The sequence below is a fragment of the Carya illinoinensis genome, chromosome 1 (assembly GCF_018687715.1).
Source record: "Carya illinoinensis cultivar Pawnee chromosome 1, C.illinoinensisPawnee_v1, whole genome shotgun sequence".
Lineage (NCBI taxonomy): Eukaryota > Viridiplantae > Streptophyta > Magnoliopsida > Fagales > Juglandaceae > Carya > Carya illinoinensis.
The window spans coordinates 44,156,249-44,162,248 of NC_056752.1; the positions used below are offsets into that span (position 1 = coordinate 44,156,249).

At 36.9% G+C, this 6,000-nt stretch overlaps 1 non-coding gene across 1 annotated transcript; it reads right to left on the reverse strand.

The window, feature by feature from the left end:
- Nucleotides 1-5,190: 5,190 nt before the first annotated feature.
- On the reverse strand, nucleotides 5,191-5,298 carry LOC122293825. The gene has a single exon (XR_006237369.1). It is a non-coding gene; the product is annotated as a small nucleolar RNA R71 (small nucleolar RNA).
- Between the last annotated feature and the right edge of the window lie 702 nt (nucleotides 5,299-6,000).

The following is a 6,000-nucleotide window of genomic DNA, read 5'->3' on the forward strand; positions in this document are numbered from 1 at the left end:
GCAAGTGCGGGATGGAATCTCAGACAAAACCAGAGCATGGCTGTCATGCACCATTGGAGAGCCACCTGCCGACTCAAAACTTGGCTTTTTTGGGACCTAAGACTCCGGGTGATCATCGAACGACCGTCTGATCCCCTCTAAGAGTGGTTGCTCTGCACGCACCACTGATTTGTGTTTCTTGTCATTCTATTTTTTAGTGTCATTTTCTGGCCTTTTGTTCTGTATTCCTTGTTTAAACTAAGCGAGTGATGAGTTTTTCTGACCAGACACAACCCGGGGCTTCTGCTGTGGAGTAAGGTAGACGATGTTACGGCTAGTGGATGTACGGTTGACCTCTGCAGTGGAGGTTCTGTGGTCCGCATGCAAGCTGGGTACTCATGCTGTGCTTGGGCTCCTGATGCCGACGTCTGGGTGGGTGTGCCGCCGGGCTCTAGCCATTGATGGGTTTCTCTACTGTTCTGTTTTGTTTTGTAGTGTAGTTTTTATGTTGTTCTAGTAGTAATAGTTTAGGAATAGGCTTTTGGACTTAGTGTCCAAAGCAATATTGTCCCTTACTCCACCCTCTTAGAAGGTCGGAGGGGCCTGGTTATTCTGTTTTATACAAAGTTCTCTCTCTCTTCGGAGAGATTTAGAAGTTAAGACAATGTCCGCCACTTCGTGTGTGGGGGTACTCCAGAGCAGATGCATAGGTTGGCTTATAGTCTGGATTCTCCTGTATTGATAAGTCATATTTGTAACTTTGTTATGATGAATGAATTCACATTTTCAAAAAAAAAAAAATCTCTAGAAAAAAGGCAGCTCACCTAAAATAGTACTAGGACAAGTTCACTACGTGAGACATGATATTCATCATGTAGCTAGCACGCCCGCCCGCCCGGCAGAATTTTTTTTTTTTTTTTTGGTTTTTTTTTTGTTAAGACCGCAAACTTTATATTATTTTCTCTTGGCTTTCATCGTATGTTGGAAAATGATCACATAAAAAAGCAACGTCATGGATTGATAAACGGCAAAAAAGAATATATATATATATATCCCGGATTAAGTACTTAGAATATCTCAGTATATCTTTAAATAGTAGTGAAATGATTTGAATTAAGATATTTATTAGATTTTAAGAAATGAGATAAAAAGTTGAATAAAATATTATAAAGTTAAAAAATTATTTGAATATAAATTTTTAATATTACTTTTATTTTGAAACTTAAAAAATTTGTATTGTTTTTAATATTTTGGGAAAACTGTATGTGTTGATTAGATTAAAAAATTGAAGATTTAAAATTGAAAAATTTCTTATGTTTGAGTGATTTTTGGAAATGAAATATTTGAGAATAGTTGTATTGTCAAATGGACTCTAATTGGCATCATGGATGAGTTGATGCAAACCACTTCAAAATGAGATTAGGCCAAATATAAACTCTCAGCAAGGGAAAATACTTTACTCGCAAAAAGATTATACAAAAGTACACCCACAAATTGATGTAATTTGATGTGATATGTTAGATTGTAAAATTACTTTTATTCTAAAATAGATCTAATATATCATATAAAGTTAGAAAAAATATTGGGACAAATCTAGCTAGGAGGGCATCCCATGCATGGTACTTCCCTTCCCAACAAAAGACTGGAGAAAAACAAAATTACAATGGGTTTTTATGAATTTGGGAAACATAAATTAATTATAGTTCGAAAATTTGAAAACTATTAATTTTCTCTTCTTTAATAAGTTTTTTAGAATGGCCCTAGCTAGCTTCCATATAAGAAATTTCTCATTTGAAAATGGCTCTTCAATAAAAAATTTCTTTTAATCACACACATAAACATGATGAAATGACAGTCTTTTTGGGAAGAACTCTCCAAAACGACGTTGTTATATCTTAGATTGTATTTTTAAAATAAAGAGGCGTCGTTTTAGATTAGATTTTGTTTAAAAAGCATCCCCCGTGGTCTCTCTCTCTTCAAGCATCATTTTATATTAGATTTAAAAAAAATAAAGAGACGTCGTTCTAGATTAGATTTTGTTTTAAAAGCATCCCTCATGGTCTCCTCCCCCCTTCTCTCTCTCCCCTCTCCTCTTCTTTCTTTCCTCTATATCTATCTTTTTGGTTTATGTAGATCTAGACTGTCTTTGTCACCATCATTGGTCTCTCTCTCTCCCTTTGGGACGATGATGAGTTGATGATTGAGTCCTTTCCATGGGTGACGGCCCTAGAGGCTATATCTTATCAGTCAAATGGGGGCACCTGCCCATAGAGGGCGAGGCTGAGGCCTATGGGCCCAACTTCCCCCGCTGATGAAGCGCTAAAACTGCATGATTAAGTTACTTAAGTGAATAAATTATTTAACCAAAAATGATTTAAGTACTTAATTATGTAGTAGATTATGATACTTGAGTCAATTGATAAATTCTAATATTTTTTGTGCTTAAAAAGAGTTATAATTCAATTGTTTCATGTCAAAATAAATATTTCAATTTTACTCTTCTCATATCATGTTTATACGCTGCAGGGCAATTATTTTTAGAAAAAAAAATATATGAGCTGCTGACACCCTGTTGAGTATAGAGAAATATTATCATAAAAGGTGCATTCTTGACAAGTTACAAACAAAGGCCGAAAGGAGCAGTCACGCATGGAAGAAAAGGGCAAATTCGGATTTTTGCTACGGGATGATGGGATCTTCATGCAGCAAAGACACTCACACACGCTGGAAACTCACACATGCTAAAAGCAGCAGAGCATCATTCGGACAGCACTCACACCATTCACACATGCAAGAACACATGCACACATGCAGACCAACAAGCAATACACATGCAAGACCAGGCCTAAATGCAGCAAAGACACTCACACACGCTGGAAACTCACACATGCTAAAAGTAGCAGAGCATCATTCGGACAGCACTCACACCATTCACGCATGCAGGAACACATGCACACATGCAGACCAACATGCAATACACATGCAAGACCAGGCCTAAAAGCAGCAGAACACTCACTCAACACAGCTGGCAGATGGCCTCACTCGGACAGCAGAAGATTATTCGGTTTCAACTTTTGGCATGTGAAGCTGAGAGATGGAAGCACTTGGACGTGCAGCAGCAGCAGGTCAGCAGAAGAATAAACCTGCTGGCTCTCAACTTTGACAGAAGATCACGTTGGTATCTATGAGGCAGCACGTTGAAGACAGCAGCAGATAGGTTTTACACTCTGATTTTCACGTAGAGACATTCGGCTACAGCAGAACGCTGGGCAGTTTATTTATTTTTCTTGCTGCTTCATTTCATTTTCGTTCAGGGAGGAAGCAGCAGAGTCTTTAGCTTTCTTTTGGTTTTCGTTCAGGGTAGTCTTTAGTTTTAATTCTTTTTTTTTGACCTTTTTTTGGTTTTTATTCGGTAGAGGTTTACAGTTCCAGACTCTTGAGGAGCTGGTTATTTTTTTTCTTCTGTTTTACGTTTTAGTTTAGAGGAGACGGACGAAACTCTTGGACGAATTGTTTCATTTTATTTTCTTCTGGGCGTCGGCTTTGTTTTTGCCTCTTTGGTTTTCTTTTTCTTTTTTTTCTTTTAGCTTTCCTTTCTAGCGTGAGCATTCATTTCCGTTGGTTTTCTTCCAGTTTTTTTTTCTCTTTTGGTTTTGGGACAGAGTTGTGGGTTCATAGTATAGTGTTTTCGGTTCCAGACGTAAGGAGGCGGCTAGTAATTAATTTTGTTCTTCTCGCTTTACGTTTTTAGCTTTTTTCTTTTTTCGTTTTCCCAGTTTTTACTTCTTAGTTCTTAGTTGTTTCCGCTTATAGGTCTTGCGAATTCATTGGGCGTTTTTACTTTTCAACTTGGTGTTTATTTTTATTTTGGGTATTTTTTTCTCTTAAATTTTAGCATGGTTCAACTTAGATTAATTTTTGTTGTTAGAGTTATTATGTGTAGCTAATTTTAGAAACTTGGGTTGTGGAATGAAATTTAATTTATTTTAGGTTCTAGTTTAATGCAATATTTTGTTGTTGAATGTTGATTTCACTACGTTACTAGTTGGATTTAAATTGAAAATAGATTGTGGCTCTTGCTCTTGTTTTGTTGTTGACGTAAGGCACAACAAAAGCTTGAAAATTATCAAGGCTTCTCTCGATTGATTGATAATGTGTGTTTGGCTAGTAAAATAGAGAATCCCTTAGAAAAATATTGCAAAACTTGAGCATAACTTTTTATCTTCCAATTATCAATGCCTTGATTGGGTTGTTAATCGAGAAAATTATCTAGAATCCAAAATAAAGAGAGTCTCAAACCCAACCCAAGTGTTTGTTAATTTACCTTTTTGATTAGAAACTCTAATTTCAACTTTGATTAATTTTTTTGCATTGCAATTGAATTTTATTTTCATCTCTCATACTTGATTAATTTGTTACTCACAAATCTCTTATTCGCTTTGATAACCCATTGTCCCTGTGGAATACGATCCTGGAGTTATCCTTGATATAACTTGACACTTCTACACTTAGAAGCACATTCGACCACGAGTCAAGTTTTTGGCGCCGTTGCCAGGGACAACTGGTGCTTATTAGAGCATTCCTCCACTGCTGAGAGGACATTGTGGTGCTGTGAACCTTTTCACAGCCTGGGTGACATCTAATCTTTTTCCCCTTCTCTCTGTTTATTTTTCATGTTCTTTGATTATCTGCTCTTGTTTGTATAACTGGTTGGACTAGAGACCATACATCTCGACTGTTTAGGACAGAATCATTGACATCTTTTAGCTCTGCATCATCTTCTGTTGAATCATCATTAGACACTGATAGCATCATGACTGAAAATGAGCATCATGATAGGGAAGTGGAGAATCCAAACAGGACACTTAGAGAATATCTTCAGCCCATTAGGACTAGCACACCTTCTTGCATCATTTTACCTATTAATGCAAATGATTTTAATTTCAAACCCAGGATGATTCCATTGTTACCACACTTTCATGGTATGGAATCTGAAAACCCCTATTTGCATATCAAAGAGTTTGAAGAAGTGTGTTCCACATTTATGGATAGAACATGCACTGATGAAGTCATAAGATTGAAACTGTTTCCATTTTCCTTAAAAGACAAGGCTAAGACATGGTTGAATTCCTTAAGACCAAGATCCATTGGGACTTGGTAAGAAATGCAAACTGATTTTTTAAAGAAATTTTTTCCCATGCATAGAACCAATGCCTTGAAAAGACAGATCATGAATTTTGGCCAAAAGGATGTGGAAACATTTTATCATTATTGGGAACGATTCAAAGACCTTTTAAATGCATGTCCCCATCATGGATATGAGAATTGGAGGGTCATTAGTTTTTTTTATGAGGGGTTGCAACCAAAAATGAGACAATTTGTGGAGACCATGTGTAATGGAGCGTTTTTTAACAAAGAACCTGAGGAAGCCTTTGAATATTTTGATTATCTAGCTGAAAATGCACAATCATGGGATACATATGATGTTCATGATAGGTCGGAAAGTTCAAGGACAATTTCAAGGGGTGGGAAATATAATCTGAGAGAAGTAGATGATTTGAATGCTAGGTTGGCTATGATTTCTAAGAAATTAGAAACCATAGAAATGAAGAAAGTGAATGAAGTACAAACTGTACCTCAGATTACCTTAAGCTGTAATATTTGTGAGGGCCAAGGGCATTCACCTAATGATTGCCCGACCATTCCTGCCTTCAAAGAACTTCTCTTGGATCAATCTAATGCTGTTAATATGGTTGCTAAATCTTTTTCAGGTCCTTATTCCAACACTTACAATTCGAGATGGAGAAATCACCCTAATTTCAGTTGGAGGGGTGAACAAGCTGCTTTACCTGCACCCAACATAGCTGGTCCTTCACAAATTGTACCCTACACTACCCCAGGAGGTCCAGGACCATCTCAATATGCCAACCACATGGTCCCAGCCCAGAAAAAGAACCTTGAAGACAATTTCCAGCAATTATCCACTAACTTCCAGCAGCTGTCCACCAATTTTCAGCAATT